At 38.9% G+C, this 27,253-nt stretch overlaps 1 protein-coding gene and 1 long non-coding RNA gene across 9 annotated transcripts in view; one reads left to right on the top strand and one right to left on the bottom strand.

Moving 5' to 3' along the window:
- The window catches only part of FAM135A (family with sequence similarity 135 member A), a 66,856-nt gene extending 65,873 nt beyond the window's left edge, over positions 1-983 (bottom strand). For 4 of the 5 annotated variants that reach the window (XM_088137629.1, XM_088137604.1, XM_088137620.1 and 1 more), the window contains exon 1: positions 840-979. The gene's annotated coding sequence lies outside the window, so the exon portion shown is untranslated. Of the gene's footprint in view, positions 1-839 lie in introns of all 5 variants that reach the window. The other variant, XM_088137615.1, reaches the window with a different exon arrangement.
- LOC112541482 (uncharacterized) lies at positions 391-24,541 on the top strand. 4 transcript variants are annotated; one of them, XR_003085465.2, is made up of 6 exons: positions 391-525; positions 647-3,022; positions 3,955-5,210; positions 15,217-15,331; positions 17,483-17,553; positions 18,583-24,541. It is a non-coding gene; the product is annotated as an uncharacterized LOC112541482 (long non-coding RNA). The 4 variants fall into 4 exon arrangements; XR_003085466.2 differs by having other exon boundaries at positions 647-4,118; positions 4,869-5,210; XR_003085464.2 differs by having other exon boundaries at positions 647-5,058.
- The last annotated feature ends 2,712 nt before the right edge of the window (positions 24,542-27,253 follow it).

Genomic DNA, 27,253 nt, shown 5'->3' with positions numbered 1-27,253 from the left:
TGCACATTTCTAAAGTCTGGAAAAACATAGTAGAAGTCCCTAGAAGGAAAGAAAATACCAGGTAACACATCACCAAAAGTGACATGTGGCTACAGCACAATGAATTAGGTGGGAGAGGTCTTTTTCTTCTACTCCCTTTTAGACCCACTTAAAAATAATAGAACAAAATGCCCCAATAATCGCAGAACAAAAAAACCCCAAACCGTGTGAAATACAAGGGAAAGAGATTTAGTTAGAAATACCACGTTCCCTAAGATGATACAAAAGCTGTAAGTCATGGGCAACCTCGGCTGCCCTGCTGAACTGCACAGAAATGAGAGAAAACTATTTCAAACAGGGCAAAAAGCCAAAGGACATTTCAGTACTCTAGAGTTCATACAGAATGCAGGGAGGGGGAAGAGGAATATGGGGAGAGTTTCCTGGTATCTCTTGCGGGTTACAAATAAAATACAGCCAGAAACGGAAGGGGGGAGAGAGAGCAAACACCAAGCTTGCTTCCTTAGTTCGAGGAAAACATAACTAAAGGTAATTCGACCGAGTTGGACTGAACTACAGCACCAGGCTGACTTCTGAGACTCGCTCGCAAGCCCCGATCCTGGCTTCTGGGTAGAGCAAGAGGATTTTATTCATTTTTTATGTTTTTTAGGACCCCTTGGTAAAGCCCCCAGAGTCTCCCGCAGGCTGCTTCTCCCTTCGTGCAAGAGGAAAGGGCTGCCCCTCTCCTTCAGCAGTAACAGCCATCCTGATGCCTTTCTCTTCGGGTTTCCACCCGGCCCCGCCGACCGACCCGAGAGGGCGGCAGAAAAACAAGCTGCCTGCTCGCCGGGAGCAGCACCTACCTGCCCGTCTCCTCACCTCCTCTTCCGGATCTGCTCGCTGGCTCCGCTGGAAGCCGAGCCCAGGCCTCAACGACAGCACCGGCGTGGCGTAACGCGAACATCCGACGCCGGCCCCCCTCTTTCCCGGCCGAGCGGCCCGTGTGCTGGGGAAGCGAGTACGAGTCGCCGCCGCCGCCAGCCGTCCAACGACCAGGCGGGAGAGAAGGGGCAGCGGGAGCCGTGAGGCTGGAAGGGAGCGCCCAAGTTATGCCCCGCGGGCGACGCTCGGGAGCGAGTGCGGCATCCCGGGGGGGTGGGGGGGGCTCCCTGGGCGCCGGGCTCGCGACTGCCCTCGCCGCTCCCGCTTTCCCGCAGCTCGAGCTGGAATAGGAGAGCTCGCCGCGCTGCCCCCCTCCCGGCTGGAGCGCCCCCTGCTGGGCCGCGTGAGGGACCGCTTGAGCGAGCCCGAGGGGCTCCTGCTCCCTCTTGCCGGAGAGCAAAAAAATAAAAGCGGGGGAAGCAGAAGGAGGTGGTGCGGCCGCCGCCAGGCCAACGCGTTCTCGGGGACCGTCTGGGGCACGTCTCCAGGGGATCGTGAACCGCAAAGAGGGCCCCCTTTTACCTACCTGCGGTGCTGCCTGGCCGAAAGAGGTTCTCCGCACAGTAAATTCCCGGGAGGGCTGGAGAACTAGGCAGTTGCTGCCGCGGCTTCAAGAGACAGTCAGCCGCCGCAGCCCTCTAGGCCAGTTTACACCCCCAGTTAGCAGGTTTTCCCTTACAGAGCCTTTCCAGAGCGTGCTTTCTTACTGGAGACTTAGGGCGTGAAAAGTTTCCGAAAGCAACATAAATTAAACCTATAGAACAACCCAGCGTTGAAGCAAATCCTGAAGTTATGGTGGGAGTCGCGGGCGTCGTCGTATAAAAAAGAGAAGGTGAATCCTCAAAATAATATTGGGGGGTTCAAAGGAGGCAGGCCGATTAGGTATCCCTAAGAAAGCTAACCTCAGGGGCAAATCTCCAGTTCGTTCCTGAAAGGCTTATCTTGAATTAAAAAAGCCCTAGGAATGTGCCCCTCAAATAACCAACAGTTTATCTTTCTGTTCTAATCAAGAAGTAGTACCAGAAAAAATGTGGCAGATAAAGACGATTACCTCATGCATTTTTTTAATGGGAATGCTTAAACTTCAGCTTCCGAAACAAGTTCTGGCATACCTGTATATTTCTAGCTGTTCAGGTGGCTTGCATACAGTTTTTTTTAATGATAGTTGCATTGCACAAACTCAACAATATGAAAGAGTGTACTGTACAGTAATTCTAGTTATGTTAATAAGGGTGTGTTATATAATCCATTATTTGCATGTTGATAGCAAATCAAGTACATTAGTTCAGTAACTGTATAATCTCTTCATATTACAAATAAGAAAAGCTGAGAAATAGTGACTTGCTTTAGCATTCTTAGTAAGTTTGTGGCTGGAACAGCAGATATAGGAAAAAGCAATGGGATAAAAATGATAAGAGTGCATAATGCACTATGCTGAGTTGGAAATTATGCAAATGGAAGGTCATCATAGCAACTGGAGCTTTTAGTGAAAAAGATTTGTGATGACCAGTGTGAATTTGTTCCAACTGTGAATAGATTCCTTTGGAGTGACATAACCTAAAGTGAGTAATTGAGATGGAATAAGTTTAAGAGGATGTACTTATTATCCTTCAAAGTGTGATAGACTTTATAGTGGTGATAAGTCACTTTGGAAAAGCCAATTAAGGTGTATCAGTGGATTTGCATTTTGATTAAACAAGGTATTGTAGGTTCCCTTAATTTCTATATTTCAGCTCTTCATTTTTTATGACTTGGCTATAGAAATGTTTTCCTGGTTCTTATGTGAATAAAGAGAATTTTTTTTTTTTGGTTCCAAGATTTTTATTATATGTTATAGCTAGTTACCACCAGTTTGGACCAAACATATATATACATTTTTAAATGGAAATCATGTGGGCTAAACAGAGAGAGCAGGAATAAAATAAAATAATAAAGAAAGTATGAGTTTGAATACCACCACTCCGCTTTTGTTTTAGGAGAAAAGCTGGCATTGCTCTCAATGAGAATTTTTGTCTCTGTGCAAAATAATCAGTCATCTGGTGTTGGATTCTGTTAAAAACACTTGTGCATGTTAAATACCAAAATGCATGGTGTTGGTTTCAAGGTAAGAAGGACTATTGTAGCTACACATAGTGGCATTTCTGTTGATTCATCCTCTGTATCTTGGAAAAGTTCCTAGATTGCATATCCTTCATGTGCTTTTACTTTCTAGCACTAAATATATATAATTCTTAGTGTAGGGTGTTTCTCTTTCCTTGCATGCTGTTACTATATACACATCTATTACAAAGACATGAACAAAATTGACACATCAAAATAATATGGTTTATCTGGCTTTGGTTTGATGTGCTGTGTGAACTTGATTACTGTAATTTATGAACAGCGATTTAAAGCTTGATGTGTTGTGTGCACTCAGATGATTGTGGTTCATGCCTAATTGCATGGCTTAGTATGATGTGTAATCCCAGTCATAGGGAACACTCTCATGACACACTAATTTTGCAATGGTTTGCCAGTCATCTCTCATTTTAGCCACTGTTGACATATACTTCCTGTTTGTTTGTTTATGACATGTAGAAAATCAAAGACAGTAACTTGATCTGCATTGGAGCCATAGCATACAAGATGCTGGAACACTGAGTTTTTTTCCACCCTGTGATACCCCTGATTCACTGTCACACACCTGTAAGGAAAAAATATATAGTCAGGATCAGGAGAAATAGCTTGGTATTGTGGCACTCCTGCTGTGAGGCTGTGTATCTAAAAGCTGGAAAGGTGGGCTAATCAAAATAAAACAAACATTGATTACAGTAAATTAAAAAGTGGCAGGTAACTATAACATTAAAAATAGGGAACATAATAAAGTATGTCATAATTATGACAAATTAATCCTGAAAATAGATTATGCAGTATTTTTTGCAAACTAATGTAAAATTAATTGCATGTGTCAAATCAAGTGTACATAATTAATATGCTTGTTTCATTTTTTTTAAAGCTCATTTCAGAATAATTGTTGATTCTCATTATTAATTTCAGGTTGGATTCAGGTTTTTTCCCCCTCCACTAGGGGGAGTGTTGCCAAAGTAGTGTTACACCTATAATATTCCTGCTGACTAAAAGGTGAATGTGATAGCTGATTTGCTCCTCAGCCTGTATAATCTGCATTACTAGTTGGAAGATCTTCTTATCCTCCAAAACAGGTATGGAAATACCAAACTGACTAGAATTACAGCATAAATAATTGCATCATCTTATAACATTAGTGGGCTTCCTTCATGGATGGAAAAAGCATTTAATTTTTGGGTGGCAGATTCTGGATCTAGCTCAGCCAATTAAAAAAAATCTAGGTGATAACCAGGGTGATGAATAAATAACAATTTCTATTTAGATTACCTTTTCATCATTAACCTTTCAAAGCATCACCTAATCTGCAATACTGCATATATTTATCTGAAATTAACATTCAAGGAGTCAGCGGAGTTTACTTCTAAGTAAATGTAAGTGCTGAAGAGGCCATTTAGACCATCAAGTCCAATTGGTTGTTCAATACAGGAGTCCAAATCAAAGCTATCTGTTCTCATTTTGATACCTACTTTGGCGTGTGTGCTCAATGTATAGAAGAGCACTACAAGTTATAATGCATATATATGTCTCCAAGATAATGATTTAATATCATCAGTATGAACAAAATATCAATCCAATACCAAAAAAAAGTTTTTTGCAGGAGTACAGAGAATTTCTGACTATATAAGTATCATCCTGCTAATGTATCTCTGTTGGCTTCCCCCTGAGTTAGGAGTGTAGCTTTATTTTCCTTTGTAATAAGTAGCAAAGCAATTAAAGATCTAAGTATCCTTTGTTGTATTAATAAAATGTTTTTTCATAATGTTTAAATACTTTTTTGACTGTTCCAGTGAAAAAACCTAATGCAGGCATTGTCTTAATGTCAGTCTAATTTAGGACTGCTCCATACTTTCTGCTTCCCCAGCATGAGAATGATCCACCTGTTGTTTTATAAGGGCAAGAATAGATGACATTGTCCTCAGTCCACCTGTAACTTGCTGGGAAGGTGACCTCCACCTGAATTTTCTAGCTCTGCATCGAAAGTATTGTGTTTTTCATCTTTGCTACCAGGAGCAGGTCAGTCCGGTCTGCTTACTGCACTTCATTCTGTCTTATGCAAATACCTTTGTTCCAATTGGCTGAAATGTACCTCAGTACATCCATTTCCTCAGTCTCTGCTCTCTGCCTTTGATGGCCATCTCATGCTGGACTAGTGGGCTTCCTGCCAGGTTCAGTAAATATTCCATTTATCTATATTCTGTTAAGTAGAATAGTGAAATGCTAGCCATTTCTTTGTTTTCTTGTTTTTCTTAATCAGGTTCATCAGAGAAACGTAGAAAGCTGGCCTTTTCTTTGTTTTTTTACAGTATTTTGTTTTTAAACTGCATGAAATTGACAAGTGTTAGCCAAGTTTGCCCTTCTAGCCCAACCGTCAGGAAGAACAGTAAACTGTTGTCTTTTGTTGTTGTACACCAAACTGACAAATATGACCACAGAAGGAAATCTTGCTCTGGTATGGGGTGTGTGTGTGTGTGGAGTGGGGGTTAAAGAAGAAGGGAAATTTATCAATCAAGGGCCATGTTAACCACAGTCTGGACACAACAGTTGGCCATTGTATGGCCGAAGTGGAGGAATGGTGAAATCTGGTAAGGGGTTTCTTATTCTAGCTTCAATCTCAGCATGGGAGACAAACAGATGAAAACTGTAATATGAAAAAGCTGTAGTATACTGTCTGTAGTCAATAATCTGTTGTCCACTAGCCCCTTTATTGTTCAGTATGCACAATGGGTATCTGATATGAAGCTTCATACTTGCCTTGAAAAGTCCATTAATAGTTCATGTTTTATGATATTTTAAAATAGAGCCAATAAGAAATGTACATTTAAACATATAAAACCCTCAGATGCTTTTTACAATGCAAGTTTCTGTATTAAAAGCTACTTACAAATTGTGGCTTAATCTTTTTCTTAGACAAAAGATTAGAAAATAATTCCCTTTTGGTTTGCAGATCTTTGGGTGGTCTCAAATAAGGTAAGGAATCTATTTGTACGATTCCTCTCTGCTTCTGTAGCCTACTATATATATCAACATACAGTATTGTGCAAAAGTTTTAGAGGTGTGAAAAAAATGCTGTAAAGTAAGAATGCTTTCAAAAATATATATTGTAATTGTTTATGTTTATCAGTTTACAAAATGCAAAGTGAACAGAAGAGAAATCTAAATCAAATCAATATTTGGTGTAACTACCCTTTGGCTTCAAACCAACATCAATGCTTACACTTGCACAAGTCAGGGATCTTGTAGGATTAGAGTCAGGTGTATGATTAACCAATTATACCAAGCAGGTGCTAATGATCATCAGTTTCATATGTAGGTTGAAACACAGTCATTAACTGAAACAGAAACAGCTGTGTAGGAGGCTTAAAACTGGGTGAGGAACAGCCAAATTCTACTATTAAGGTGAGGTTGTGGAAGACAGTTTCATGTCACAGGTTATACACCATGGCAAGACTGAGCACAGCAACAAGACACAAGGTAGTTACACTGCATCAGCAAGGTTTCTCCCAGGCAAAAATTTCAAAGCAGACTGGGGTTTCAAGATGTGCTGTTCAAGCTCTTTTGAAGAAGCACAAAGAAACAGGCAACGTTAAGGACCATAGATGCAGTGGTTGGCCAAGGAAACTTGATGCACCAGATGGAAGACACATTATGCTTACTTCCCTTTAACATTGGAAGATGTCTAGAAGTGCCATCAGCACAGAACTGGGGGAAACCAGTGGGACCCAGATACACCCATCTACTATCCGGAGAAGTCTGGCCAGAAGTGGTCTTCATGGAAGAATTGCGCCCAAAAAGCCATACCTGTGATGTGGAAACAAGGCTAAGCGACTCAACTATGCACGAAAACATAGGAACTGGGGTGCAGAAAAATGGCAGCAGGTGCTCTGGACTGATGAGTCCAAATCTGAAATATTTGGATGTAGCAGGAGGTAGTTTGTTTGCCAAAGGGCTGGAGAGCAGTATAAGAATGAGTGTCTGCAGGCAACATGGTGGATGTTCCTTGCAAGTTTGGAGCAGCATTTTTGCAGATAGAGTTGCAGATTTGTTCAGGATCAATGGTGTCCCCAGTGCTGAGAAATACAGGCAGATACTTATCTATCATGCCATACCATTAGGGAGGCATGTGATTGGCCCCAAATTCATTTTGCAGCAGGACAATGACCCCAAAAATACAGCCAATGTCATTAAGAACTGTCTTCAGCATCAAGAAGAAGTCCTGGAAATGATGGTTTGGCCCCCATAGAGCCCTGATCTCAACATCATTGAGTCTGTCTGGGATTACTTGAAGAGACAGAAGGATTTGAGGCAGCCTACATCCACAAGAGATCTGTGGTTGGTTCTCCAAGATGTTTGGAACAACCTACCTGCCAAGTTCCTTCAAAAATGGTGTGCAAATGTACCTAGAAGAATTGATGCTGATTTGAAGGCCAAGGGTGGTCACATCAAATATTGATTTGATTTGGGTTTTTCTTCTGTTTGCTTACTTTGTATTTTGTAAACTGATAAACATAAACAATTACAATATATATTTTTGAAAGCATTCTTACTTTATAGCATTTTTTCACACCTGGCTAAAACCTTTGGACAGTACTGTATATCCCGGACTTTTCTTTTACATGGGCAGCTACATTGTCATTAAAACTTTTGAGGACCACAGCATGGAGCCAAGGGCCAACAAAGCAGAGCCTGCGGGCATCATGGCACACCTGAACCCTTTTTTTTTTTTTTTTTTGTCTGCGCTCAGTCATGGCTGACCCTGCAGTGACTGCTTTTGGACAAGTCCTTTGCAGTTTTCAAGGCAACTGTTTTCGGAAGTGGTTTGCCAGAGCCTCCTTCCTAGGGCAGAGCCCAGCTGGCGAGCGCAGGAGGCGGGGTTTCCGTTGCTTAGCGCCCTTTTCGGGCGCACGCGGTTTTTCGCGCTTACCGGCAACTACTCCCCACTCCTTTTTTTGCAAGGCACCGCGCCAGCATTTTTCCTCCCACCGGAGTGAGAGTCCCCATTTATCTACTCACGTAAGTTTTCGAACTGTTGGGTTGACAGGAACTGGGGGGAGGAAACAGGAGCTCACCCTGTTTAACGCGAAGGCTGGACTCGAACCGCCGAAGCGTCAGCCATTTCTGGCCGGCAACTTTCGGCGTCATTAAGCCGCTGCGCCACCGCGTCCCCTCCTGAACCCTCCTTACATTAAATATGTTTTAAAAAATAAAATTACTGAAGTTACAAAATCACAAATGTCTTTATATATATACATTCTAAAAGAGAGCAAGTTTGATGTCGTGGTTAAGGCATCGGGTTAGAAACTGGGGGACTGTAATTTCTAGTCCTGCCTTAGGCACAAAGCCAGCAAGGTGACCTTGGGCCAGTCACTCTCTCAGCCCTAGGAAGGAGGGAATGACATGCCACTTGCAAAATGTTGCCAAGAAAACGCCAGGCAGCCTCCAGGAATCAACACTGACACAAAGGCACCAAAAAAAAAATAAAAACTCATAGTGACCAAACAAATGTAATTGTTTTTATTAAATGATTTTAATGTAAGAAAATCAGATGTTTGATGAGTATGAACTGACATATTGTGAGTTATATAAATCAACAATGATTTTCCTTCTTTAGCCCATTTTTAAAGCCAGCAGTGGCCAGATAAAGTGGTTTTTCCTGTACCTGTACCAACAAGAGATAATTTATTGTTTTTCCAGCTATTTTGAGTTTAGAGATGTTGACATAATGAGGCAACATATCCTCATCATCTTAGCTTCTAAAAATCATGACTTATATGAATCTGTATCTGCGGGGGGGAGGGGGCAAATGAAGAAAACAGTGTTGCACTAACACAGTCCAAGCCCCACCCCTTTTGTTCGTTTGTTATGTCCTTTGCAGGTACTAAAGGGGCAGAACTTGTGTTGCAACAGTATAATGTTGTTTTCATCATTTTTATTAAAGTGGTGGATGCAGCAGACACTGCTGGCCCCTCTGCATTTTGTGGTAGCGTATATACTGTACATACTGTATTGAGAATCATAAATTGGCAGCTTCTATATGATTAAAAATGTGTTTAATTTAGTGATCTGTATACAGGTAATCCTTGGCTTACGACAGCGATTGGGACTGGAATTGCCATCACTAAGTGACATGGTCATAAAGCGCAACGTCATATGACCACATCACTTAGTAACAGCAATTCCGGCAGTCCCAGTTGCTGTTATTAAGTGAGGAACGCACAGGTCGTTAAGCGAGGACCTCGTGTGACTGCGACTTCTGGCTTTCTGCTGGCTTCCCCATTGACTTTGCTTGTGAGAAGCCTGCAGGGAATGTCAGAAATTGCGATCACATGACTGCAGCTCACTGTGGCATTGTAATCATGACCTGGGCCCAGATCGCAATCGCATGACTGCAGAGATACTGCAGTGGCCAGAACTACGAGGACCCGTCCAAAGTACCATTCGTTCAGCACATTGCAGCTTTGAATGGTCATTGAACGAATGGTCGTAACCCAAGGACTACCTGTAAATGTATGCATAACAGAGTAAAATTTACTGTGATAAACATTTTTTGATACTTAGAATCATATCTGTTTAAAAATAAAATGTTTAAAAACACTTACTGGTTTTGCTTACAAAAATGGTGTCCCTTATTTTTATGAGCACTTATTTGTATTATAATAACTTGGTATTCAAATGAATTGTCATTTATACTAAAGCTTCCTTATATGTAATGTTAGGGTATAGAGTATATCTATTTTCATCAACTAGAAACCTGTTCTTGAGTTTCCATAATTTATACCCTCATTTTTATTGCTGGGTAGTTTGTTTGGAACTTTTGTATTACAGACAATTACTATGCAGTATTTTTCATTGCATTGACCTCATTTTAATTGTAACTTTATTTTTTTTACCAAGAGAATATTCTATATGCCAGTGGAACTCATAGTTAAAATCTTATTCATCTTTGCTGAACTCTTATATTATTCCTTTGTAATAGTAAATTATATTTCATGCTGCTATAGTGAGAAGTTAATTCATCTCCTATGATGGTGAAATATTTGTGCGTAATTATGTATATTATGTTTTGCCATAATATATTTGGAGGATATTTTCATTTTCCTGTTACTCAAATTAATTTATACATTTCAGACATTACTAAATGCATTATTTAATTGAAGCACTATTTTATTTTGCATAAGCAATTAACATTTAATCTAACAGCCAGTTAATAATCCAAAAATCTATGCAATGTTGAATAGTTGAAACAAATAGTAGAGGTAAAGTTTACCCAAAGTTGCAAATAAATGGATTTGCCAATGATTTATATTTTTTTTCTGAGCCTATTGGAATGTTATTAAAAATATTATGTGCTAAACATGTTCAACAGTACCACATAGGGATACCAGGGCTATCCTGTGCTTCTGATTGTATGGGGTTAATCCTCAGGAGGATTTCCACAGTGACACACACTCTTCTAGGAAGGAGGAGGAAAACAGGAAAAGAAAAGGACGATCCAGTGGTGGAATGGAAGAGAGTCAGTTGGAAATGTGGGAATCAAAGAGATGGGGTACTTATAAACAGAATTTGAAATGCCCAGTGGTCAGATTGCAGCTGGGTTGTGTGTGCATGTGTGTGGGGGTGCTTGTTTTTATTTATTTTACTGGCTTATAGGCTACTCCAGTCATGAATAGCTCTCAGCAGCATATCTCCCAACCTTCATAAATTGGGTTAAACACAATATAATAATGTGAAAACAAATCAGAAATATTACACAACCTACATATAGCACTGGGGACAATCATAAAAATAAACACAAATCAAAAGACCTTCCACTAACTGAGGAACATGATCCCAGTGTTCCAGCCCCCTGAGGCTTGATGGACCATTAACCATTCTTTAATGGCCTTCCTGAAAACCAGAATGGAAAGGGCTATTTGGCAGTTGAGAAAACTTGTTTTCATGGTTCCTGGAGACAGCATTCCTTGAGTAAAGGGACCTGAAGGGAGCCCATTCTACCAGTTCTTATTGGATGGGTAGTTACTGTTGGGAGTTGGTAGTGCTACATATATCCAGGTCCTGAACACTAAGGGCTTTAAAGGTGACAACCACTACCTTGAATTGCACCTGGAAGCCAACTGGCAACCAATGCTGATCTTGAGATATTAGTGTCATTTTGGGCAAATTGGACAATGCCTATAATTACTTGAGCCACCACATTCTGGACCAGTTGTAGCTTCTGAATGCTCTTCAGGGGGAACCTGTGTAGAGTGCACTGCCATAGTCCAAGTGAGAGGTGACTAAGGGTTAGGGAAGCTATTTTTCTGACAGTTAAGATGGCTTCTAAAGCAAATTAGATAGTACTGGTTGACAAATGACACCAATATAATCTAATTATGGATAAAACTGGGTGGATTCTTGCAAATATGGAAAGAGAGTGATGTGGTTACCCTTTAAATGTGATTTGAAAATTTTAGAAGATTAGAGTGAATAGAGAGCAGAAGTCTTTAGGCAATGTTAACAGATTAAAGGGAGAGAGTAGTTTAACAATGGGAAAGAAAGGAAAGAATTGAAAGAGATGCATGCTTGATCCAGTTAAGAGAATTATATTTTGAATTTGAGCAGTGCAGAGACAATGTGTGACTTGATGTGTGATCAAGGAGAGATGTCAAATTATGATGCTTTAAAAAACTGAATTTAAGGCAAAGATCATTTAGGAAAAGATTTGTGTAAGTAGGGAAAATCAGAGAAGAGAATATGGATACAGATTTGGAGCAAAGAACACAGGGTTGGAACAGTTAAGCATTCTCCTTAGGCAAGTGTATTCCCTGGAAACTGGAAAAGGAAAAGTACTTTAGGTAGTAGAGCTACAAAGAACAGCCATCCTGTGCCATATTTTTGATCAGCTGGGAAAAAAACCCCTATTTTAATGCTTCCCATGATTTTCAAGAATATCTTGAATATCTCCAGATATAAGGAGCTTGAGCAAACTGATAGACTTATGGGAAAAAGTTATTGGTAGGGTGAATGTAGTTACCTGCTGTCTTTCTAAAGTGTTAATTCATATATGTGAAGGATTTTTGTATGTCCTTGCTGGGAAAGAAATAGAGATAGAAGGAGGGTGAGAATAAGACACAAGATTCCTATTGTACAGAAAATGAGACTTAGAAGTAAACAAATTCTGGGTATTGGGAATGAAGGCTTCAGCTTTTAAGCCAAGACCTACATTTAATCATTCAAATTCTGGCAGAAATGAAATTAAAGTGAAATTGTTAAAGAACTTTAATCTGATAAAATTTCTTCCTGACTCAGGAGGGGGGGATGCAAATTATGACGCACAATGCTGCTGACAGCATTGGCAGCCTATCTTGTATTGATTGGTTTATTATTCTTCATTTCTGGAAGTTTGTTATTAGTCAAACTCTGATCTCTTTGCACACATGGAATCCCTGAAGAGGTCATAACAGACAGTGGACTGCAGTTTAGTTCAATGAATTCAGACAGTTTGCAAAAGATTATGACCAATCAAATGGGATGGCAAATAGGACTATACAGACTCCTCTAGCCAAGGAGAGATCCTCCCAGCCCACAACCTCTGCAATCATGCTAAAACCAGTGCATAGGACAGTCCTTTTAATACCCTTCTGCACTTTATTCTATATTGCAACACCAGTGCCTACTCCAGAACTCTCTCCTCTTACACAGCCTGCACTTCTCAAACCTCATTCTCCTCCTTTCAGAAGACTCCCAAACTTTCCCTTCTTTTTTCTCCCCCTTTTTGCAACAATCGTTTTCAACATCCCAAATGAGACAAGACAGTAATTTGCTAGATCTTTCTCCATGGGCACTGTGCTGCTCTTCCTGCTCGTACCACTTTTTCTTGTTACCTGCATCTACTCAGTCTAGAAAACTATTCCTCAGAAGACCCCAACCATTCAGATATTCTTAAAGGTTGTTGCTAGAAGCAGCGAAAGGGAGAAAATGTAATGGAGAAAATAAACCTAGCAAACAAAATGGAAGTTCCATCCTTTTCCTCCCGATCTTTTGGACATGACCAGGGTCAAACCCAGTTCATCTCTTTGTCTAATTTTATCAGTCCCAAATTGATCCTGCCCCCTGCAATCCCATCAAACCAAAGAATAGAAGCCTCTTCACCAGCTCACAGTACAGCCCAAGGGTAGTCCTTAAAAGGAAATTGCAACATAGAGAAACCCCAACTGTTCCATCCTCCATCAGCTGATGACTTCAACATTCCATCTCCTTCACAATGAACTTCCTCAGCTCTGCTGCCCTCCTAAAAGCCCCATTTTGTCTAACAATAGAACTAACCCGAGGTACACTAACAAGGACCTGCCTAGCTTCTCCAAACTGGCCAGCAGATCAGATCCCTAACATTTCCCACCTTGTAGCCCTTAACTTCTATAAAAATCTTTGCTTTTCCATTGTATGGGTTCCCTCTTTCTTGCCATAAACATAGTTCTTCTCAGTGTTGTGCTCTTTCTTAAGACTGGATCCATGACAATATGTAATATGAATAATCATGTCTTGTAGCTGGTGGTTATAAATAAAACATAATGTTGGGTCATGTAGTCTTAGTATGTTTAATCTATAAAAAGTCAAATGTATGGGGCATTAAAATTCACACATGGGCTCCAGGTACCATGCCCATGCAGCTCCCTTGGGAAGTAACTTGGTTGTCCCTTGCTGAACAAAGGGTTTGGATTTTATTTTATTTTCCTCTTATTTAGGTGTAGCTGTAGTCTTGGAAGATGAGGAAATGAGTAAATTGGGTGGAAATTCCTTTATAGCAGCAAGCATTCTAAGCTTTCTTCTTTGTTAAGCCTTAGCTATCTAGAGCACATTCCATTCAATAAATAACTTTCACCCATTGAGCATGATGCTATTTCAAGGGTTTCCTTTTCCCAGCTTGTTATATATCCCTTCCATTCTATCTTCTAAACTGCTTTTGAAGATTTTGAATAACTTTGGGACAAGAATGAAGCCCTAGGGGATCCCATTTGATACTCTCTTCCATGATGTTGCAGAACAATTTTCAAGCACATCTTGGGTGCAGTTGATTAACCAGTTGCAAATCCATTAAACCACAAGGCCCACATTTATCCACCTTGTCCAAGAGAGAGAGAAGAAGAGATTTCACATGCAAGTTTTGTTATGAGTTGTAGTGATTCTTTTCAAGCTCCAAGGTCAAAACCATGCAGCTGAAAGCTACACCATTCTATCTCCACAAGATTTTGTTCCTATCATTCCCCCTGATCCCATCCATTGTCTATATTTAATAGTAAAAGAAAAACAGAACAGTAGAAGGGAAGAAGATAATGTGCATTCAGTCTCAAGTATTATAATACAGAAAATCTGATAAAAAGAATATGAAGTAGGTCAATTTATTTGTGAGCTATTATTTTCCAAGCTATAGTATTGTTCTTGAATTAAATCTGTCTTGCCTTTTCTTATTTCCCATTTTTTCCCAGAGGGAATGGTGCACTGAACTTCTCTAGCAAAGACAACGTCAGTGCCAAAATCGTTAAAAATGATTAGTAGCTCTTGAAAATGGCTCACTCAAATGGTATATTGACCAAATTAAATAATGCAGTTTTTGTCAGTTCTTTTTTTAAAAAAAAAGGAACAAGGAGAAACCCAGCATACAAGTTTCAGTATCTGACAATGCTGTCTTATGAAACCTGAGAGTATTTTCTACTTTATTGAGTGAGACTTATTCCATAATAAATGGGTTTAGGACTGTGTTGAAATCAGATTACTATAATGCAGGTAAACATTTTACTTTCCAGTAATTTATAGAGTTTCTGCATGTCAAACTGTATTCACAAGCTGACACATACAAGTACCTTGATTTTAATGAATGTGCTGCTTTTTAATCATCAAGCCACTTCTGATTCATCTGACCTAATTAACAATGGTATGTCAGAATTATTTGTCAGTAACAACTTCTCTGAGTTTTTATAAACATGTTTATGATAACAGTGATAGTGACTAGTCATCTTGTCTTCTGCCAACCATTTTTATTATGTCTTTGATTTTTCCAAGCATCAGTCTCTTAGCCAAAGACTCTTGGTTCCACATTAATTGTCTGAAACATAAGCTTCAACTTCATTATTAGTGCTTCCAGTAACTGTTTGGTCTCACTTTAATCTAACATTGAATTATTTGTTGTTGTTACAGTCCAAGAGACCCTCAATTATGTCCTCCAGCACTACAGTTCAAAGGCATCCATTTTTCCTCATCTGGGCTTTCTGATAGTCCAGCTTTCACAACCTTCACAATATGTACTTTTGTTGTAAGTATGGTGTCTCTGCTCTTTAATATTTTGTCTGAATTTGCTGTTTGATTTTTCTTTCTCCCAAAGAGCAGATTTTTAAAAGGTAATAGTTACAGTTACCATCCCTATAGTTTTTTGAGCACAGGAAGATAAAGTCTATTACTGTTTCTACTGTTTCTTCACCTATTTGTAGTGGATTGGTACTGCGCTATTTCCATTTGACATAAGCTTGGGTTTTTTAATATTCAGCATCAGATCAGCATTTATGCATTTTTTTACCCTCACCAAAAGGTTGCAGCATATCTGAGGTTCTTAATATTTCTTCCAGCAATTTTAATTGCAACTTCTGTTTCTTCTAATCCAACATTTCTCATGACATGTTCTGCACAAAAGTTAGGCAGGATGATGTTACTCACCTTTCGCTCTCTCTTTTCCATTCTAACTTTTCCTTCCTAGTCAGCATACAAATTCTTCAGTATGAAGGTAAGTTAGTCCAATACACCCATATTTTAAGGGCTATTCACAATGTGTTGTGATTTACACAGTCAAAATCTATAGTACAATTAATACAGCAAAAATAAATATATTTTGTAACTTTCTTGCCTTCTCCATTATCCACTGGATGTTTACAATGTGGTCCTGGAGCCACTGCATCTTCTGAAACCAGCTTGTTCTTTTTATTTGTTTATTTATTTCATCTGTTTATTTGGTTTATATAATTTTGTTGAAGTCTGGATTGCAAAATCTTAAGCGTACCTTATTAGCATGCAAATTAACTGCACTTGTTGTGGGAATTTACTGTTTTCCATTTACCTTTATTCTTTGGTGAATTTATTTGTAACAGCAACTAATGGTTTCAGTTTCCGTGATGATGGTAGGCCATGAAGTGTATCTGATTGATTGGAATAGGTATTTATTCATATTCACTGGACTGTTCAGGGCATCTGTGGTTTGGGGCTAGGGGCCAAAATGGCAGGTGCAACAACATGATCAAAATGCTACATCAACACACAAACAAGGGGGTAGAGGTTCAATTGTGCAGTTGTGCCTACTATTGGCCCCTTGGCCTCCTCCATAGGTGCCCCTCAATAGATTATAATATTCCATCTCACATCTGGACCAACACAACTTATTTTATGTTATTATGGAGATTAGAAAAGACTGCAAACAAAGGATTTTTAGAATTCTTACTTTGGAAATGCTGGCTCCATAACTTCAAAAGAACTACAGTGCAGTACTATGCATTTTGATTCAAAATTAAGGCCTCCAATTGTGCTCAGAGGAATTACTCCCAGCTAAGTATGTCTACCATAGCAGTAATTCAAACTAGGAACCACTGGATCTTATGAAGGAGATCCTTCACTGGAAGATATTCTTATCCCCCAGATAGAGTAATGTTCATTAAAGAAAGGGCTACAGCCTTTTCATTATACAATCATGGAACATTTTATATCATTTATACTTACTCAGTTAAAATAATGTGTATTCTTGATAATAGATGAAGGATCTCTTTGCACAAACTGCTTCTGCTGTTCCCAGTAGCTCTGGACCAGCTTGTTCTATGACATCAGTTCATTCTGATGGCTGAATTGGCATTTTTCTGTTTCCTTGCTGGTTCATCTGAAATCAGAGTAAAGCTGGCTTTGTTTGTTTGTTTTGCAACAGAGTCTTGTGAACAGTCAGTTCTTCTATTGGCTTTAGTCTTGTATCACAATGTCTTCTAGCTTCTGGGTGTAAACAAGAACTTGTTTGGTATCTGTTGCATTGTAATTATTCTGAGGAAAGAATAAAGGCAACCTTATCAGCCAACTGGATCTTAATCATTCTAGTCAGGTTTTAGTCAGTTTCACATCTCTGTTAAAAACAAACTTAGTTTTTCTCTGGTTACATAAGCAAGCATTATCAGCTAACCTAATCTTAATCCTTCTAGTCAGTTTCACAGTCCCTGTTTAAAAACAAACATACCCAAACCTGCCCAACTTGATTTTCTCTTTTTATATAAGCAATGTTCATTGAACACTTGTCTCATTTCTCTTCCCAGGCTCTAGGCTGAAGCCAGCAATTACTTCCTTCAATACACATAAATATAGTGGCTCTAAATTGCTACCACAATTGAAGCTATTATAAATAATATTTGTTTACAAAAATGATGCTATGCTTTCCTTCCAGTATCCTAATCAAAATCAGAAGAAATGGAGATTGCATAGAAATTGGGTCTCCCCCAGTCAGCTAAAAACGTTGTAAGTGGTGTGTGGTAACATTTTATTTTATTTTTCATCTGTTTGGAGCGGAAGTGAGCTTTCTGTTACATCAGGAGCTATGGCTCAGGGGACAATATACTGTGAGAGTCTTATTTTTTGAATTCTCTTAATGGTCAGTTGGCAGGAGCACTGATTGGCTACTGGTGTTCTCAGACTGTTCTCAGCATTTCAAGGTCAGCAGCAGTGAAGATGTTTGAATACTGACTTTAAAATGGTTTGTGAGAGAAAGGGGGATGAAAATTGTGCTATGTAGAAGTGCCCTAAACTAAAAGAAGTGTCACATTTTGATTACCAGAGTTGGATTTTGCTGTTTTTGTTTAAACAAGTCTTCCATATTTATGCAACATCTCTGGAATAGATAGAAGGATGAAACCGAGGCTTTATTATAAGCTAACTACACTAGTTCAAAAGACTGATGTGACTCATTAGGTGGATAACAGCAATAAAAAAAATCTATGGATATGCCCAAGCCATTGAGCATGTATAACTAGTTATTAAATCCAAAAGAATGCTAAAATTTATGAAGGTTTTCCACTACTTCAGTAATATAAGTCACAAATTCAGTTAATTTGATCTAGTAGAAAAGTAGCTAGTTTTTAGAGTAGGAAAAAAGAAAAGGAGAATTATTGATAGGAAACTTTGTCCTGATATTGTTTTAAATTCAACTATGAGATTCTTGATTGCTGACTATTTTTATGTCAGGGCTTAAGTCTACTCCCCCTACCTGAATTCCTCTGGCATCAGAGCCAAAGTCTAATTACCTTCAGGGCACAAAACAAGATACATTAACATTATAATGGCTTTTTTGTTCTGAGCTTTTTTTTAAAAAAAAGAATATCTAATTTTAGTAATCATCTTTGTATCCATTCATACATTCCTCAGGATTGCAGAAACTGTTGAGGCATGGCCAAGCACTAGGCCCTATCTTCACCTTCTGCTTTTTTTTTTTTTTTTTTGTGCCCAAGTCAGTGTTGACTCCTGGACTAATCCCTGCAGTTTTCTTGACAGGATTTTCACCTTCTGCCACCATCTACAAAATGAGAAAGGGGATGGATGAGTCAAGAGAGTGACCAGATCCTTTTGAATCTCCAGCAGTATATGAATTCAGCTTGATGACTTCTTCTAATCCTTCTTTTCCAGTGGAAAAATAGGTGGTCTTATGAAGATCTTAACCTAATTATAAGTACATGATAGAATTACCTCTACTTTTTAAAAAAATATATTTTTTCATCAGTTGAAGAAAGGTGGCAGCAAATAATTAGAATGATCAAATTTTTGCAGCCAACCTCCTCTGAAGAATATACAAATATTTCAGGATAAAATAGAGGAAAGGGGACCTTCCTGCTATAATTATGAAATTATAACCCATCAGGTCCTGCAGGAGAGGCACACTGTGGGTCCCATCCGCCAAAGAATTCCACCTGATGGGGCCTAGGAGGCAAGCCTTTTCTGCCGTAGTACCCACCCTTTGGAACATCATCCCCCCAGAGGTGAGGTTAGCCCCAACCCTTATGACCTTCCGGAAAGCTCTCAAAACAAAAAGTCTTGACTCTTTATAGATGGAGTACAATGTGATAGAACAACATCAACTCATGTTATTTATGGGGTTTTGTTTGTTTGTTTTTGGCCTGTGAGCACTAATAACATTGATAGGATGCTCTTTAGAATGTTCCCTACCACCTATGGGCTTGATCTATGTCCTTTCTGGCTCCTGTGTGTGACCAGCTGGATCCAGGAAGTTGTCAGTTTCTTTCTCCAGGAGGCCCTGATGTGTTGTTTCTCAAGAAGCCCTCCCTGAATCCAGCTCTGTTGGACAACTATAGGCCAATCACTAATCTTATCATTTTGGGGAAGTTTATTGAAAGAGGGGCAAAGGTAAACTGCAAAGCATCCTAGACTAAATGGATTATCTGCATTCCTTTCCAGTTAGGGTTCATGCCTGGGCATAAGATGGAGATGGCGTTGGAAGCTTTAATTAGTTACCTTTCTTGGGACATAGTTGGGAGAGTGCATCCCTTTTGATCCTATTAAACATCTCAGCAGCTTTCTGTACTATTGATCATGGTATTCTTCTGGCCCACTTACAAGAGTTGGAGTTTGGAGGCACTGAGCCACACTAGTTCCACTCCTTCCTGAGCAAGCTGTTCCAGTCACTAGTTATCAGTGGGGGAGGTTGGCCTGGTGTCTGTTTTCTTGTGAGGTGCTTCACTGCTCAATCCTCTCCCCCTACTTTTTAACATCTATATGAAGCCACTGGGAGAGGTCACCTATCAGTTTAGGATACAGTATCATCAATATGCTGATGATACCCAACTGTATATTGCTACCCCAGGCCATGCTGGTGATGCATGAACTTGAAGTTTTGTTGCAGCGTGTAGAGAGTAAGGAAGATGACTTTGATGGTAATATGCAAGATCCATTATGAGGGCAACGGGATGAAACAGAATAGACAGATAATATTTGGAAGTGGCTCAGACAGGCCCCTCCCTAATTCACTGAACTATAAGAAAGAGGAGGAGGTACAGCACAATCAGACTTGCAAGTTGACGTCAACTCTGGTAGGTAGACAAGACCAAGAAATTAATTCTGCAGGAAGACTAAAATTACTTTTATTGAAATTGGCTATAATAACAGAATCTTGCAAGTCTGATTGTGCTGTACCTCCTTCCCTTTCTTCTATTCCTAGGAGTTAGGGAGGTGTTTGTCTGAGCTTCTTCCAAATATTTTCTCTCTGTTGTGGACTTAAAATATGTTTCACCCCACATCACTCTGGTACTGGATCTTACATGTGTCCATCTTTCAATCTTCCTTACTCTCTGCATTATTTGAGGCCATAATGGTTCTGGATAGGATGAAACACACTGATGTTGAACCCAAGCAAGATGGAATTGTTTGTACATCAACGTTCCCTTTTGACACCAGTGTTCTTTTTTGATGGAGAAGTACTACCCCTAAAGAAACAGGCACATGGCTTAGCGGCCCACACTAACTCATACCATCATCATTGATCATCTGGACTACTGCAGTGCGCTCTACATAGAGATGCCTCTGAAGACCACCTGGGAGCTGCAATTAATGTAGAATGCTGTGGCCTATTTGCTACCTGGTAATTTGCACCTAGAGCAAAATGTACCTGTGCCTCAGGCTCTACAATGGTTCCCAATTGGTTTCTAGGTGCAATTCAAAGTGCTGTTTTTGACCTATGAATTCCTCTATGGCTTAGCACCTGGATACTTGCAGAATTGACTGCATTCTTGAATCACAATCAGTTGGGTTTATATGATTGTCCCTGGAATAACTGCAGGTTGTGCCCTCCTTCTGTGAAATTATACAGGGACCATAAATTGTCTACCCCTAAAGTACACAATTTGGTTTAGATATGTTTAAACTATTTATATCTGTAAAATACTGTTCTAGTGCTTTGTCAGTGAGATGTAGATCTACAGAAATACATTACTGATACTGAATAAACTTGTGATTTCTTGATCATTGTGTATACTTTACGTAGAGATGCAAAGGAAGGGAGGGTAGAATTGGGGAATGGACTGTTTTTTTCGCTATTTTTTCCAAGACTTTTGTTTGTTCCTTTATGAATGTTTGGGGGGAAAAAATTAGGATCTATTTCCTAGGTTTTTCTTTGTAAATAATACATAAAATGGTTAAAATGCAAAATAAATTGGTGTGTGTTCAGAACTACAGCAGAGCAAGAAATAAACTAACATGCAAACAGTTAAGGAACTGAAATGTATAAACATTTGATCTCTTGTGACAAGAGATGCCAGGGGCATTATGTTGATGCAATGCAAGCTTGCCCCTTTTGTACATGTGTGGTGGCCTTGCAGGAATCTTGTCTTGATTGTTTTGACAAAAGCTCTGGATTCTGTGGCTTCCTCTGCCAGTAATATTTTTCACATACCTAATAGAGAAGTTGTCTTCATCTTTCAATGTCCAGGAAAATGATTTAATGATAAAAATCAAAGTTCAGAAGTAGAAAATGCTGGCAGTATTTCAGATTCAGTAAAAGATTACCGTATTTTTCCGACTATAAGATGATACTTTTTTCTAAAATCCTTACGCTAAAAATTGAAGGGCGTCTTATGCAAGGAAGTCAGCCAAGGAGAGAACCGCACAGTTGCAAGACTGCCCATACTTTGTCTCTGCAAAAGAGGCTTCCTCCTATTGCTAGCCTCCAATCACGAGTGAAATAGCTTGAGTCTGCAAACAGACTTCCTCCAATCACGAGCCTTATGTAACTGACGTCAGCTGATGCTGAACAAACCAATTGGAGGAAGTCTGTTCGCAGAGACAAGCTACTGGCAGTTTCACTCGTGATTGAATGTAATCAGTTATGCAAAAGAGCCTGGAAATAGAGCTGCAGAGAGATGGTTTGGACCTCCTCCCACCGAGTGTATCAGGTAAATGGTAATTCATTACTAAATAAAAATGTGTTCTGCACTATCTTTAAAATATTGATTTCTTAATTTTGGGTTGGAAAAGTGGGGGTCGTCTTGTACATGGGGGCGTCTTATTGACGGAAAAATACGGAAAAATAATTAGACATTTTATGCACTTATTCTTAACATTTTCCCCCTGAACTTTACTGCTTTCTGATCTGTCTGACACAGGCAAACTTCAGAATATGCATTGCTTACCTGACTATAGTGTTACTGGTTTCACCAACATTAACTTTTGTCTGCCTTTTTTCCTAAACAGGCAAAAATAAAGAAAGGATACATTCTTCATAATTCAACACTTGTAACTCCATTTTAAAGGAATTCAAGCATTCGTATCACTACCCATAATTAATCAAGGTTTTGCTTAATGAAATACAGATATATACAGTCATGAGAAAAGAACCATATCTGTAAAGCTGATTAACTAGTCCTTTATATATAAACTGTTGTGCCTACTTTCAGTAACAGATTCCTTTGGCAGTCTGGCCCCACAACCTCTTTGCCGTCAAGTCAGTAGAGTGCTTGCATTTTAGGAAATGTGCAAACAATGGTTCCCCAGCCTATTGTTTTGGATATTGCACTTAGGCTTCTCCATGCATTTTAAAATATCTATTGCAGTATATCTATTCTATATTGCCGTTTATACAGGTGTTAAAAGGTGGAGATAATGTTGGCACTACTACATGTTGTAAAATCTAAGAATATTATCTTATTGTCTGTAGGGTTGTACCTGATACCTACAAGGAAAAAATCTCTGTAGGAGACATATCCATGCCAATCCCCTGACTGTGATTTTAAATGTGTTCTGTTTTGTCCCAACAACTCCTTAATATTCTTTTAGTGGATTAGTGGAGCATTTCTGGTAATAAATAAAGCAATCTTCTTTACCATCATTTTGAGGTTCACCACTTAAAAAACAACAACAACTGAACCTTGATGCTGCAGACTTTTGTTTTTCTTCCTTGTGTGGAAAACATTTCAAGAAACCTTTCTGGTATTGTTACTAATTCTAACTATTATTGATATGAGAAAGAAGCTCATTATTATGGAGGTAAATCAGAGGCTTCTATTGACCTGTACTGCTGTACTCCAAAATGTGTTTCTATGTTAGTGAAGCCACATTGATAAAGAATTATTCCCATAATTTCACTAAAATAATTCCATAACAATAAAGGCTATCAAATTAGCATAAACATAAGAAAATAAGGGATGGCTTTATTTTGTTTTTAATTTGTAATCAGAACAAAGCAGAAAACAGGATTTGAAGAAAGCATAAACTTCCATGAAAGAGAATCCTAAAATACATTTACTCAAATGCCACTAAGTCTGAGGTGTGATCAGGATTGTTGCTTAGTAACAAAATTAACATGTTAGACAAGAACTAAAATAAATGTGGCAAGATAACCAATATTAAATGCAATAATAATGCGGTTATATCTTTCAGGAGAACCAGTCCTGTCAATGACAATAATAACAATACTAAAAAAAATGCACCCTTTTCAAATATTTCCTACTTGAGTATATTGCTGTCAAATCATAATAGAAATCAGATTAATCTGTTTTATATGACACAATCAGCAATGTTGACTTTAAAGATCCAGCACACCGTGATGAAATTAACCGAGAAGAGTAGAACAGACAATCAACAGTATTAACGCAAGAGGCATCCGTAGGCATACAACAGCATATGTACAATCACAAGGTTCTCGTCCTGTGTAAAGAATTAGGTGTGGCTGCTGCTGTAGAGCACGTGCCTACAATCCCTCCTGTTGTATATTCTACCCCCTCCCTCTGATTATTTGGCAAAAGAGTCTTTAAGACCTGAAACTTTGTCACAGAATATAATGAATACAAAGGGCCACTCCCAGGTTTTGATTACAATTTATTATAATTTCTTGTAATAATTATTACATTGTGGAGTCCTTGGTGCTCTCTGAGCTTGGTGGTTTTCTTGCAGACGATTCATTACCCAACTAGGTAACATCATCAGTGTGAGCAAGTGTGGGGCTTGCTCCCTGTTTATATACAGTAGCTTGCCCTGCCAGTGTTGGTGGGGCTGTGGTTTTCTCCTTGGTAGTTCCTTGATTAGGGTATTGTTTTCTGCTTGATTGTTTGTGTTGTGTTAATCCCTGCTTATCTGGGTGTGGGCTGCTGGAGAGGATGCGTTCTGGTGTTTTTGTTTCCTTATCTTTTTTTTATCTCTTGTGAATGTTGTGTAAATATGGTTTATTTCTATGTATCTCTTGATGGCTTGGCTTGTCTGAATGCCAAGCTTCCAGGAATTCCCTAGCGTTTTTGGATTTAGCTTGGTCTAGGATGCTAGTCAGGTAACAAAATGTCTGCAAGCACACAGCCAAGCTCAGAGAGCACCAAGGACTCCACAATTCAACCCCAAGCTGCATATATTCTCTTCTGTCGAAATTATTACATTTGTTTTTTCTGTAAGTTCTCTATAAATAGAAATGTTTCTGTAAGTGCAGCGAAATTTCATTGGTGATATCTTGTACGGATAATGAAATTGGGCTCTGTAATTTCTTTATTTTGTTCCTTAATGAGTATGAATATAGCAAGAAAAAGCAACAACAACAATGATTTCTAGAATTCCTGCTTCTACTATGGTTGCCAATCTAAATGACTGAAGCATGTGAAAAGATGACAAAACAACAATTTATTGATTAATCATTTGCCATATCAAGAAACTATAAACAGTACTAAAAATATATAGAACATATTCATATTGTATCATTGCTCTTACAATCAACCCCAGTCTGTTCTAGGTAATCCATCCTCTTCTGGATGGTCTTTTGATTAAAAGACCCAGTTGTCCTAATAATATGCAAACTCATTTTCTGCAAAAAGTATGGCAATTTAGTCTCAGGGTACCAGGATATCTTAGATTTTAAGGATGGACTTAGGCAATCACCTTTTAACACAGAGTTTAGTTTACCATCAATACATACTCTTGTATCTGGAAAACTGATTTATGTTATGCCAGCCACTTCAAGGACTTAGCATGGTTAAGGGATGCTATGTCAGCATCATCCAGGACCTTTTGTTTGAAATTTTTCTTGGCCTTCAGGTCTGCTTGAACTGGAAATCAAACAAAACCCAAATTGTGAAATGTTTTTTGCAGTGAAAAGATGACACAAAATATCCACACATGTTGAATTATACTATCTAGGCCCTGACAGTCCCTGAATTACATAAGCATCAATTTATGAAATTCTGATCTTAACACAAAGGGATGCAAAACTGATGGCCATAATTTTTGCACAAGCACACAGCATAAAATGCAACCTGGGGAAAAACCAAGTTGTTCAAGGGTTCCTGAAATAAAGCCCTTGTGTAACCCACGACTAGTGCCGACTTTCAGTGATGTGCAAATCTAGGAGACTGTCCACAGCATTCAGAGTTCACAACTTCAATCAAGTTAAGGCTGGAGGCTTATGTTAAAAGTCTCCAGCAAGAAAAGAAGATTCTTTATCCTAAAATGTGAATTTCAGCAGAAATGTCTCAATAAACTGTTATTAATGAGACTATGACAGACATACTGGGAATGGTGAGAGGAGGAAGCCAGTCAACTAATGGCTTTTGAAGGTGCTTATGAGGTACTGAAGGAAGTCAAATTTTATCCTTGCAAGGACTACAGCTTCCTCATAAAATTTGCCAGCCAGAATATTCTCAAGAGAAAGATGAAAATCAGCTCCATGTTCCAAGCCAGTGACATTTTAGATTCACTAACATTCAGCACTGAAATTCAATCTCTAGGTATACATAATGGTCCCAACACACACAATTCATCCCCCCACCCCCATGAAACACTATTGACTAGGAATTTTGATGTTTACATCCTAAATGATAAATGTCAGAGTCTGCACACTCAATCCCAAAGTTCAGTAAATCCTCTGGAGACCAAAAAGTTCCATTACAGATTTCTTTATTTTAGGAGAAGCGCACAGCATCATAGTTTGTTGAGTCTGCCTCAACATAGCAAAGCCTTGTCTTTTTAAGCCCAACTTCCCCCCCTTCTAGGTTTCTATTCCCACTTGCAGCTCTTCGCGCCTTCCACCAGTTCTCACACGTCCTGGCCTTGGATGTCTGGCTGAAGATAGAGATAACAACACCTGGCCTCCTCCTTCCCCCCCTTATGGCAGGTCAAGCAAACGGTTAGAATAACATTCCCAGCATTACTCTATTAATCTATGTTTAGCAATTAAAGCAAAAGTATAATTAGTAATTAAAACATATAAAGCAATCGAAGAATCTGGTTTGCGTAGATCCTGACAATAACACCCATTCTCATCAAACAAAACTATTTGGACTGGTCTGTCTCTACAGCAGAATGAGATGTAGAACCTTGAGGTTGTAGCATGGATAGCAGCTACTGAGATGGGGGGCAGGGGGAACAACATTTTTATGCTCCTTAACAAGAGCCAGGCAGTAAAACTTGCAACCTTGGTAATGTTACTGTCTTTTAATTACTTCGTTTTTGTTGGCATAAATAATTTATTTCCTTATTCCCTGTACACTGTGTAGAATGTGATACGCTCCAGAGTGTGGTATGAAACAGTCACTTAGCCCCTTAGGAAGTTATCCCCTTCTGCTACTTGTCTGTATAAATTTACACACACAAACATTTGAAAGAATCCCGGGCCTCAGTTTTTCAATGGGCAATATTTCTTGGGCTGAGCATTGCATTCAGGTTTGTAATGCTTGCTGCCAGTAAACAGCCAAACAGTGGGTCTGGTCATAAAAAATTAGTATAACCAAAAGGGAAAGTGGTCAATATCAGAAAGGTATAAATATTTAATTAATTAAATGCATGCAATCCTGAATGAATATATACATACATACATATATACATACATACTATTTTTGCTGGCTTTTTAAATGTTCCCACTGGATGTTCCAAAGTGAAGGTAACATATCAGTTGTTAACCCACACAGTTGTTTACATTAGTTCCTTTCCTATGGAGAAAAGATGGAGCAATGTTGAGCTATAAAACATCTGCATCTAAGTAACTATAATGTTACATCACACACACATATCCATCATATTATTTCTGTTTGGAGTAAGTGGCATTACATAAAGGGCAGAAAAGGAGTAAGAAATAATGAGCAAAAAGATTAAAGGCATGAGATAAGAGTGAGAAAAGTAAACTAGCCAAATCTAGTTTGCACTAACAACATTCCTAATAATTTTCTATACCTTTCTATCCTTGTAA

This window comes from Python bivittatus, unplaced genomic scaffold (genome assembly GCF_059951505.1).
Source record: "Python bivittatus isolate LINGU-HERP-01145 unplaced genomic scaffold, Pbiv_v1 ctg000020_np1212, whole genome shotgun sequence".
Taxonomy (NCBI): Eukaryota; Metazoa; Chordata; class Lepidosauria; order Squamata; family Pythonidae; genus Python; species Python bivittatus.
This window is presented reverse-complemented; position numbering and strand designations above follow the sequence as displayed.